At 38.1% G+C, this 12,505-nt stretch overlaps 1 protein-coding gene across 2 annotated transcripts in view; it reads left to right on the forward strand.

Moving 5' to 3' along the window:
* Positions 1-1,338: 1,338 nt before the first annotated feature.
* The window catches only part of thsd7ba (thrombospondin, type I, domain containing 7Ba), a 193,635-nt gene continuing 182,468 nt past the window's right edge, over positions 1,339-12,505 (forward strand). For both annotated transcript variants that reach the window (XM_014020100.1, XM_014020101.1), the window contains exon 1: positions 1,339-1,483. The gene's annotated coding sequence lies outside the window, so the exon portion shown is untranslated. The remainder of the gene's footprint in view (positions 1,484-12,505) is intronic.

A 12,505-nucleotide genomic window follows, 5' to 3' on the forward strand; every position in this document is an offset into this window, starting at 1 on the left:
GATTACATTATCACATGAGCTACTGCTTAGGAGGTCTAATTTTCAATTGTTAAGAGTTAATTATACTATTTATATTTTAAAGATTTAGTTACCTGTTTTCTGTTTGCATTCCACACACATTTCTGCATCATTATTGTCTCTAATTATTGTTTTTTTTTCTTTAATAAGATGTTCTGTCCATAATGACATTTCATCCTGATCAACTGAAGTAGAGTTAAATATGTGTCAAAAGCTTCAATAGACATGAAGAACAAAAAAACAAAACAAAAACATAACTACAGAAATTGCGTTTCCTGCAAAAATGCAGTGTAAATGCATGTGTTTGAATAATTTAGCTGAAAGAAGTTGAAGAAGCAGAAATATTTATTTAAACTAAACTAAACTAAACTAAACCAAACTAAACTAAACTTGGTTTGTATGTTGTATGCGTCATTTAGTAAAAAAGTATGTACCGGTTATGACCAACTAAAAATGCTTTCTTTGTCTACATAGAAAACATTTTATTCCAAAGTCTGTTTTTTTTCAATAATAATGGGTGTGTGAGTAGGCGATATTACTCATAATTGCTCATTCCATTCAGTAATACCACTCAAAGTCATAAATTGATTTTGATCGAACAATGCGGTCACTTTCCCACCCACACTTTAGTAAAGGTGAGAAACAGTTACACACTACTGGTGGTTGGTAAACTAATTGCATATAATATTTGTTGACCACAATAATTGAAATTATGCAATAAAAATGAAGAATTTAACTTGCATTAATTAGAAGGAATTCCTTGTCATTTTTGGGGTGTGGTTTAAAAAAAATAAAGTCAATATTGTAGTTGGAGAAGCCAATTGTTGACTTTCAGCTTTGAGGGATTTTTTTTTGAAAAGGCTGAAATAATCTTTAAAAACAAGACAGGACTGAAAGACTGAAAGGGAAAGCAATTTTGAGCTAAAAGACAAATCCACTTCCTGCGACAATGGTGAAAAAATGCACCTATAGAACCCTCAGAGAATGAAGAGATGTGAAAGTGTTTAGTGTGAGAATTGAAGGAGGAATGAGAGGGAAAAAAGGAGGGGTGGGGGGGCTTTGTGCAGAAGTGAAAAAAAATATCAATGCATGTGAGTTACGTGCATGGATCTGCATAAATGTGCAGAGGAAAGAAGGAGTGGGTGTGTTCTCTTGGAGACAGTGGGGATGGCTCATTAGGAAATCATACCTCTTAGCCAATGGTTTTTAAGAGAGAGGCAGATGTCATTTGACTGAGATGTACCACCTCCCAGAGCCAGCACATCCCCTTCAGTGTATCGGTGCGCTGTGTGAGAGCATCACTGCTCTCTCCTCTCCGGTTCTCGTTCGGGCATCCACAGGCACTGCTTCCCTCGCCTCCTCGCTTCGCTGTCCCTCCCACCTCCTCCCTCTTCCTCTGTGATTCTGCCCCACAGGGAGAGATAGGATCTGTTACAGACAGCGCCAGGTTCACCCAGGAGCCCAGGTAAGTCCTCTCTCTATTCACTTCAAACTGAGGGTCTAACAGTGGAAAATAAAACAAAAAACAAAACAAAAAACTGTGATTGCTTGCTTTTCAGGCTGCATAAATTGATTTCTCTACATTTGTAGTTTCTCCTCGCTCTGTTCGCCGTGATGAATTTGAAGCGGAGCCTCTGACTCTTTCAAAAAAGGAAAGGGAACAGTGGGTGCCAACTTATTTCGTATCATTGTGAGAGACCGCACATTTAATTTGATCAGAGTTGCTTTTTCTAAGTTGTGACACCAACAGCTTCAGATGTTTCCACTTTCTGACTGAAGGTGAGGCGTTTCTGCCAAAGCTTGTCAGGTTATACCTTCAGCTGTGAAAGCAGAGATGGGGGCAAGAAAGAGTGATCGGGAGAAGGCGTTTCTTTCAGCGGTCAAAGCCGGTGGTAGAAAGTGATTGAAGAGTTGCAGAAGCATGAGCTGAAGAGGTCACACATCAGCAGGTGACAAGCGGACTCTCTATCGATCTGAAGCATGGCATCCTCCCAGAACTGAGCTGAAGCTGGAGCCACAGAGGCTCATCTGAGARATTTTGTTTTATACTATTATCAGTCTTTTGCATTTTGGTTTGTTCTCATCTCCAGACCCTCTGTGAGTCAAAGCAACTCGAATGAGTGAATAAATGTTTAATTATACTGACTAATTACCACAAGCTGTGAATCTGTGCGCACAGAAAACAGTGAAAAAAACACTTTTATTAGATCTGGATTACTCCTTGCTGAAGGAAGAAAATGTGGGGCCGTTGCACAGGTTATGTGATTATTTACAGTTATAGATATTTAGCGCTTATTAAATCAACTCCTTTTCAAAACGGCAAGCTTTTTAAACGTAAATTATTTGTAAATTTGCTACGATTTCTTTGTTCGGTCCTCACTTAGAATATTTACAATTGACTCGGGGATTTCCCACGAGCAACGCTCSATCCTTTGAAGTTTAAATAAACAAAAAGGACAATGAAATGTTTCATCCTAAAYTCAACAACAAGCACATTACTGTCACTTAGATCATGTCTCTCGGTGGTTTTGACAACTTTATTGAGGCTTTGCGAGCTGGCTTTTACTCCCGTGATTGATGTTTAATTATTGCCGAGTTGAAAGGTGGCCTGTGCTGATAAGTAATCTTTGAAGTTCATCTTTAGCTAACATTTTCTCAAGGACCAATGCCCCATCGGCCACGTCTGTGGTATAAGAATAATCGTGGCGCTGATGAATTTAAATGAAATCTGAAAATAGCTCTGAGCAAAGTTGTGTTAGGTCTCATAAGTAATACAGCGGTGTGCTTATATTTCATTCATGACATAGTTTGCAGTACTCTCTTGGGCTGGGAAGAGAAAGGAGAGAAATGGCTTTGTGATGTGAAAAGACACTGGTTGTTGAGGTGAGAGAACATCCACTGCAGTGGGAATATTCACAGAGCAGGGGCTGAAACTGCACTTTAATGGGGAGGACACACGCAGGAAAAACTTTCTCATTTTACCAGATAAGCAGTGGCTCGCAGCTGCCGAGTCACAGTGTTGCAGTTTTGAGGGATTTGTGCCATTTAGCAGGCACTGCAACACTCTCAACACTGAAAAAAGAAAAAGAAAAAGCAATGATGTGGGATTTCCAGCCATTATTAACAACACATTTTTTACTTTGAGCTGTAGAAAACATCAGCTTGGAGAAGTATTGCTTCAGTCGTGCTGTGCAGTGTATATATTGCAGGAGATGCGGTGTATAATTTCTTGATATAAAACAAAGCATGATCTTATCTGGAGCAAAACAACAACAAAAAAAAAAAAGAAGCTGCCTCAGCTACTTGCCAGACAGAGTCTCTGTCATTAACCCAGCGCTCCGCCAGAGACCTGCAAAAATATCCGCAATTTGAGGAAATTAGAGTCGGAGGAACGGGAGACCCGGCGCCTTTTCTGTCCACCGAGGGTTCGGCGCTGACAGCCACACTCCGTCTTTCTTTTTTCCGCTTGCTTGTGAGCTGCCCCAGGTGTGACAGGCAGCCGGAGTAATGGGCGACGTTTGACAGATGCATATTTCCAGCCTTGAAAGGTCCGTATAAAGAAGATAGACGGCACGGATTCCCACTGAGCGTGGGACAAACTGTTGGGCTGTAAATCACCTCAATGAGTGTGCCACCTTCCCCTTCGATTGATCCGTCACGTGACTCCTGCGACCCTTCCAACGTGCTAATTGCATCCCAACCTGATTATTGATTGCTATATAAGCGAGAGGGGTATATTGGATAGAAGGCGGCTGGCTCTGTCACACTCAGTGAGGCAGGTGGTCGAGTTACTGGCAGCGTGACCCTGCTAGTATGAGTAATCAGTGATTTGATTTCAGAAAATGAATATTTTGGACCAGGAGCACGGCTTGTCTGAAGGATGTGTGTGTTGGACCAATATTGAAGGCTTTTTGTGGAAATTAATCTTTTATAAGGTTATCAGGGCACCTAACCCAGAGCCAAAGCAAAAGGATTACATTACGTTTGTACAGTAGAGTGCAGTGTTTCTTGGCAAATAGACTCCATCTGACAGTCAGCTTGTTCATAAAAAAACGCCGATGAAGGATGGGCTCTTCATAACCCCATCTAGACCTCAGCAGCGTTTAAAATATTAGTATAAATTTACTCTATAGATGTGATTCCGGTGCATATATCCTCCTTATTCTCTGAGATCGATGCTTCTTTCATCGCTCGATGAAAGGGTGGTAAAATCATTTCTACTMTTTAGCTGGTGTAAGACATCATGTCATGTTCCTGTGTTGGGATGTTGTTATTTAAAAAAATAAAGCTGCCAAAGGTGGAATCACATGGGATCTTTTAATTATTTTTTTTTCTTGGGCAGTTCAATCAATAGCTGTAGAGGTACGAAACAGGGCAAACGAGAAAAAGCATGCTYAAAACTAAGCTTGAACTCATCAAATCATGCAGACTATAGGCTCAGTTTACAATTTTACACATCATGTGAGAATTATTTTAAATAATTTATCACATATAGCATGGAGAAATGTGTGAAGCTTAAAGAACGTGCTACATTTTGTTTGTTAGACTTATCTTCATCTCGCTCTAATCCCTTTTTTATGTTATTGTGCCTCTTGTYGCTGATGCGTGTTGATTTTCCTGTAATCATATAATCAGAGGAATCATTTACACATCACCCACTCGATCTGCCACACATGTAACTGCGGCTGYGGAAACCTCCCCAAACTGGCTGATCCTGCAGCATTCAAAAAGTCTGTTTAAAAGAAATGCAACAGAACCAAAGAAAGTTAGAGCCACACGGAGTCTAACTGGTTCTAAATCCCAATAACAATCAGTATAATTTAAGTCACGCCAAGTTAGTGCAAATCACTTGCTCAAGAAGTGGAAAAGGAAACAGGAATGATGTTTTCTTTTAAAACAGAATCTATTATTCATTGCCAATAACATGTTATAAATTATTGTTAGGCTTTTACAAAAGTAGCGACATGAAATTTTAAAGAGAAAGATACTTTTTCAATCTCATTCTCTTTATTTTATTGCAACTTGAATGTCAATAATTTATGACAAGTTTATCATTTTGCAAATCTAGTTGCTAAAAGCTTAAATTAACTTTGTTTTTATAAACATTACTGAAAAAGATTTAGAACTCCTTGGTTATAACTATTGAAAAAACCTTTATTTTCTCCTTCTAGTGTAAGAGTTTATAAGCCTGCTTTTTAACTACTTCTTTGCATTCCTGGGKAAAGCTTTTGCATTGAAAATATGTATCATTTTTGCAAATCCTTATGGTACAAATCCTTTTTTCAAATTTACATCATGACTCCAACGTTCTGTGAAACAAACTCTTTGTTTTACRACAAATTTAATTGTGCAGTTGGTCTCGACGCGTGAACAGGTGTTCTCGGTTACAAAAAGCMTTTTTAACAACTGTTTTTGTTGTAGAAAAGGTTTTGATGTGGAGAGAAAAAGAAAAAAAAAAYACASYAGGGCCAAATGTTAAGTGCACACATATTTACCACTAAGGGCCATCTGTATAATTGTATGTCTTTATCCTGATAAAATGCAACAAAAGAGGAAAGCAAGTAGGATGCTATTTAGAAAATGGCATTTCTTTGTAATAGGGTGAGATTCATCTGATAAACATTAAAAAGGGCTGGTTGTTGTGATTATGGAGTATGTCAAATGATGCAGAACTCACAAAAACACTTAAATGTCAAATWACTTCACTCATCCTACATTGTGTATGTCTTCGGTCTGATTTTCTAAAAGTTATAGAAAATGTTTCAAACTAAAAAAGATGAGATCTGTAACATAAACACAATTGAACCTGAATGGATGCTTTCTTATTTTGCTTCAATAAACTCATTGCAATGCCACGAAGACCTGTCCAAGGTAATTTTCTCATGTCCATGGTTTATGTCTTGTGAACAGCTGCCAGTTCCACGAGCTTGTTTACGTATATTCAGAAACATCCAAACTGACTGAAAATAGGTCAACAATCGCAACATCCATTGAAGAGATGGACTGAGAAGTCAGATAGTTATGATGTTGGTCCATATTTACAGTCAGGTTTCTTTAATAAAGTATAAAGTATGCCGATAAGCTTCTCCATGGATTCAGCCGAGAGCTTTTGTTAACACAGAATCTGGACTCACATTTCTGAATTTCTTATCATTATATCTAGAAGACTACTGAAATACAATCTTTCAATCTGTACCATTTAAATTTTAGTTTAATCTTCTCAGTGTTTGATTTAATAGATTGCAATGAGCACCTTTAAGTAAGTATGTAAACTTTATTTGTGTAGCACTTTTTTTACAGTCAAGTAACCATAAAGTGTTTCACAATAAAACAGGAACACACACAACAAAGCATAAAAAAAACACACACTGGCAAATGATAAAGCATTAATAAGACAACATTGAAACTCATAGAATAAAGCCTGCTTTAAAAGATAAGCTTTCAGCTGCAATTTTACAAATCTCCACTAAATCCCATTAATAAAAAATAACTGAAAACAAGTTATCATGTCTTGTGTTTTCATTTAACTTTGAGCCTAAACTTAATAAAATGTAATATAACACCATCCTGCACCATTTGATGAGGCTCCTCGTTATCATCTATCATTTAATCACCTTTTGTGAAAAAATTATGTCCTAATTGCGTAAATACAAAGTAAGTTTGAAGTCAAATGGATGTTATAAAAAGACATTCAGCAGGAGAAATATATTTTTTGAAAGGCTGCCATCAACAAAACCAAATTTGCGCTTTGAAATAAGCACTCTGTGGGAAGCAAAGTGAGATAGGATGTGTTTTCTGTTTCACAGGATAGCTGTCTTTTCCAGTTCTGAGCACGGCCTTAATCCCATTTACTCAGCTCAAATACTGGTCCTCTGAAAGTTATACCACTTTACTTTGAATTGCATTAGCTTGTGAATCAACATTTTGAATTCTCAAAYGGTTAAAAGCATTTCAACGCACAGAGACGACCATTATCAATAATATTCTTTTAAAATAACTGTCACAGTATTTCATAATCTCACAAACACTGCGAGCATTCAGTGTAATTATTTCTGCAACACCTATAAAAGAATAAAGAAATTACACTTTTAATTTGTATTTAGTTTGTTTTATGTAGCATTATTCTCATGGGTGGCGTGGTGAGCTGATTCACAACTATCTTTGTTCCAGAAGCACCAGTTGTTTCAGTTGAAATGTGTCCAACAAACACTCCTTCTGCCTGCATCTCTTCAAATATATACACTGATTTTCGTTCTTTAATGCCAAATCGTTTCCTTGTTTTCTTCTTTAGCTTCAAGTGCAGGTCAAAAATATCTGCAGAAATRAAAGAAAGAAAAGTTACCCCTGAAACCCAAGCCAATGATGTTTTCCTGATGTGTCAGCTCCACAGAGGGAACATCCTCTCATCACATGGGAATCCTCCTGTGCAAACATTCTGCACGGAACGAGCATGAATAATAATCAGAGCTTTAACAGGCAGCACATTCTTTCAGGGTAAYGTGCTTTAGGATTAGTGAAATGTTCGGCATAATAGTAGTGAAAYAAATCTGTTAATTTTATGAGCTACAGCTCTTTTGATTTCTCACATCTATTTGCCCTTGTGGTATTAAAATTCTAGTGAACATTTAGTCTCACCACACAAATTTTAATGACTGTGGAGCTTAACGCACTAATAATAGTCATCCCTGGAAACACGGTTTTGTTTCAGGTTAAGTTCTGCTTTTCTTTTAAGAAAACATCAGATGGGGCTCAYCGAGTGATTAACCGTGATCGCAGCGAACAGGGATCCCTTGATCTAATTACCTCTGCAGACACAGGCCAGTAAAGCATCAGACTGACAGCCGAWGAAGGTCAAATCACAGGAGATTGAGCTTTAGCAACCTTCCTTATTTAAAATGATTTTGGTGTTGATTTATTTGAAGTTATGTTAGTCAAGCAGCGCATTTTTATCAATGTGTCAAACCTAACCTGCATTAGGGGGATAAAAAAAATAAAATCTCTGACAGGAAGGATATTTATAAACACATTTATAGCAATTTCCACCTTTGTTCAGCACAGACTTAGCTGAATCCCCTTATGGAAATCTTTCAGAGGAAACCTCGTTTAGGCATCATCATTGACATGGTTCATGATGATGATTTCATGCTCTTATCTCTCCTCACATCCGCCTAATGGAGGGCAGGATGGAAGCTATTATTTGGGCAGAGGAATCATAATGCTGTGCTGGGCTTTTACTACTTCACACTGCAACCCAGAACACAAAACACTTCTTTTTTTTCTCCCAAAGTCTTTTGAATTTACTGACCCCCCAACACCTCAATAGTTTTCAATTACATTAGCCCCTACCCTAAACCCCACTTGGAATACAAATAGGAGCTCGAACAAGCCTTATCTGAAAGGTCTTTGCTACGTAGCTTGCTTATTTGTYTGTTGCTCCTTCCAACTTGCCACACAAGCTGTTCTTTGAGTGTCAGGCAGCTGAAGGGCGCCGTCACAAAACCTGGTCAGCCTCCTGAYGGCCCACCGGCCTTTAGTTTGGATCCCTTGCTTCCACCACCCCCATTAACTTTGGATCACTGGCTATATTCTTTAAATCAACCTTGYGCATAATAGAATTAGAGCAGCAATRYACTTCCTCCTCAGTGGTCAAATGAGTGTATCTGTTCACCTGCTGTACACACCGTCTGTCTCGATTGGCGTCTTTTTTTCCCCTTTGTTTTTCTGATGTTTTTGAGGTGTCAGCAGTAATTACATCTAATGAGAGAAAAGAAAGAAAAAGACCATCTCTCTGATTAACATGTGYGGCTGAGGTCAGTCAAATCTGATGGGATGCCACTTTTAAATTGAGGATTAGTGCTTTTAAAGTTGGGCACATGTTCATGAATGTGGAACAAAATTAYAATAAACATGAGCGAATGTTACGAGTAAWGACTGGCAAATGAAAGGTACATAACTCAAGACTCAATGACGTACACTTGACAGGTGAGAGGTCGAACTGATCCCCCGCCTCCCCCGCCTCCCTGGAGGTGCTTAAGAGCTTTTTTAATGATACTGCTCGGTCTTGTCTAATTTATTATGACAAGCAGCCATCTTCAAGTGGTAATCATAAATGAAATGGAAAGATGTCAAAATCGAATCTCAATGGATCCCTAATAAAAGTCTCTGATAATTCTGCATGCAAGACAGTAAGACTGATTGGGCTGCTGTTATAGTGACCTGAATAGTGATTAGTGCAAACAATGATTGTATTGTTTTTAGTCCAATGTATGAAAGAAGTACTGGAACATATCACTTAAAAAAAAAAACTTTACCAACAGAGATAAATGGTTGGTCTCTAATAATACACAGTTGTAACAAAAATCCAATACAAAACAGTAAGCAGAGTAAAACACAAAAATAACAGATTTTCAAAATGAAAGAGAAGTTAAAGATTGAAACACTACACATGAACATATCAACCACAGTCAAAACAATAAGGCCTTAATCCATAAAATCAGAAAAATGAATGAGAGCCTACTGATCACTTAGCAAAGGCAAAGAAGATAGAAAGCTCATTTGTCCCCAAACAGATGTTGATCCAAACTAAATTAATTAGAATCAAGTAAAAAAAATGGCRTTGTACTTTGCTTTTGACCAAAATGCAACATGCTCTGTAGCCACATCATGGTGTTCACATCATGCCCAGTCTTCTGCMGGCTTCACCCAGATGCCATCCCTTACTGGAGTGAGAAAGTGTCTGACAAGGACAGTCTCCTGTTGTGAGCTGCATCTACAAAAATAGCCTGAAGTTTCTGGCACTGAGCTCAAAGTCTGCTCGTCCTCTGATTGAAGTTCCTAAAATTGGCTAACACTGTGTTCAGATGTTTGGACACACCTACTGTTTAATTTTAAATGATTATGTCCAAACTTTGAACCAAAGCGATGTTGTGATGAGAGCTTGTGCAATGTTGAATGTGTTTCTGAGTTTATGATCAATTGCAGCTCAATACACCAAATTGTATGTTTAATGCATATGGAATGACAAACAAGTTCAACAAAGCATTTTATGRACTGCAGTAGAATTTGTAAAGCCTTAATTTGTTTGCATAATTGGCAACACTTTTTTTTGCAAAAAACACATTTTTTTGCATCAAAGATCACTCAAAAACTTATTTATACACGTGTCTGCTGGGGTGTCACTTAACTTGAAATTTGCCACTTTATAAATAYCTGGATTTTAAATCTTGCCAGTAATGTTATATGAGGATCTTTACCATTTGTGTTATTTATAATGGCTCAGCTACACTCTGCGCACATTAATTTATTGGTCCACTTTGCACTGCCTGTATTGCATTTAATAATTAGCTCTTAATTGCCGTCAACATTTCTGTTYCTGTAAGTAAACAGACAAACACACCCACACGCATATGTACACTTAATCCCATTAACAACCTTCACATATTTTGACTTTGGAAACGTTTTATAGCGGGAGTTTAATGAGAATGAGAAAGTTTCAAATGCCCTTTTTTCTAAAATAATAATAAATATATTTTTTTTCTGTAACTTTTCTGCTAGCATTCTTACTCACTGAAGCCTTCCTCCATCTCCAGGTTGTCTGTAGGTGACAACAAGCACACATTCATTTTCAAGATCTCAGAATTGCATGTCTGTGCTATAGCAGGAACCTTTGTGGTGTGATACACGTTTTAAAAACCACCACGTCTTGTTTAATTTTTACATTATTATAACTTATGTGGTGATTTAAATGCTTTATAGCTACTTATTTAAACCCCCCTCATAGTCTTTCATTCAGACATTTTACCTAACTACCAATAACAGACACAAACAACTTAAAGGGCCAATGTTACTCAGGCATATATTTAAATACTATACCATAATAAAGTATCTATGTCACCTTTAGCTGTTATTAAAATGCTGTTTTTATGTTTAAATTTAAAATAAACTTATCTTCTCATCACTTCATCTTCTAAACGTCTTGAAATTGGCCTCTGTCTCTTAAAGAACCACCTTTTGCTTCTGTTTTGTCCATTTCGGTGCGGGGGGGGGGGGGGGGGGGGCTGCCATGATGCAGTTTACTTGGCATCTGAAAATACATTTCCTCAAAGGTATTTTTAATCTGAAAAGAGCTTCACTGAGTGAGAACTACTGTTGAGAGCTCAGCAGACAGTTTATGTTTCACTTTCAGTTTCACCCGAGAGCCTGCAGGAGTCATGGGCGGGGTGTGTGGGGAGGGGGAAGGTGCTCCGCCATGAGGAAGTTCAGCTTAAAGAGACGTCCCAGGGGCGTTTCTGGTCCCCACCTGTCGTTTTGCTCCTCAGCATGGCTTCCTAAAAACGCTGCAGGATTTATCAAACATGCATGAATGAGTCAAAGCAAGGCTTTGGGCATATTTTTCTATGAGAGTATAACATTATGACATGACATAAAATTCAAAAAAGTTGATTTTACATGATATTGCCCCTTTAAATCCCCCTCATAGTCTTTCATCCAAACATTTTACCTAACTACCAATAACAGACACAAACAACTTAAAAAAACATTTCCTACACTTATAGTTATCATGTTTAATTATTTAGTAAGTGATGACAAACTCTGGCAATACCAAAATTATCTTTGCATAGATGTAAAGAATATTCGGCTGGTGCATGAAGCTGTAGCAAAGACAGTCTAATTATGTCTCATGTGAAGCTGGTTTATGTAAGAAATCTGATCAACATCACGTAAACATCCTCACTGTCTGTTTGAACAGCGTGAATCTTTTGTTTACTGCTGTTTTCTATTTATTGCTGTTTGAGTCCTGTGAGGATGAGCTGCCGGGAGGATCGATTTTTATCGATCACATTTCACCCTCATGCCCTGACACCCAAGGCGCGAGAAGCCGTCTTTTTTTTTTTCTTTCTTTTGCGGCGGCCCTTTGCTCTCCACGGTGGGTGCCTGTTTTGAAAGGCCGCCTGTTGATTTGCACTTTACAGGAGTATGTCCCGTGATAGTTCATTTACTTTATTACAGTCACACCTGCCACAGCGGGACATGAGATGGATTTCTGCATCCACATATTCAGTACTCCTGCATTCAGTTTCATTTCTCTTTTGCATCTAATTAGGACGGGCCGTGTGCCTCTAAACAAACAATKGGATAATGACTGGTGCTGGCTGGTTGTGCTACGTTGAAGGCCTCCTGGCCAAACACCAGAGCCTTGAAGTAGGAATCCCTACTTACACAAAATGTGGCACAGAAAGATCTGCCAGGTCCTGCTGGTGGATTTACTGTACACATCTCTGCATGGCTTTCTTGGTGTTAAAGCTGTWATGTTTGATGCTTTTTAAGAAAGATGATTCTTTTTCATTTTATAACAAGAACTTTTTATTAAATCTCAATGCATTAAATAGAAATACCAAAAATATCTATGAAAAGCAATTCGCTTTTTTTGTTTTCTTTTATTTGTCTTTCTTTATTCTTCTCACCGTCCTGTATTGAGCTGCAGTAA

This window comes from Austrofundulus limnaeus, unplaced genomic scaffold (assembly GCF_001266775.1).
Source record: "Austrofundulus limnaeus strain Quisiro unplaced genomic scaffold, Austrofundulus_limnaeus-1.0 Scaffold240, whole genome shotgun sequence".
Classification (NCBI taxonomy): domain Eukaryota; kingdom Metazoa; phylum Chordata; class Actinopteri; order Cyprinodontiformes; family Rivulidae; genus Austrofundulus; species Austrofundulus limnaeus.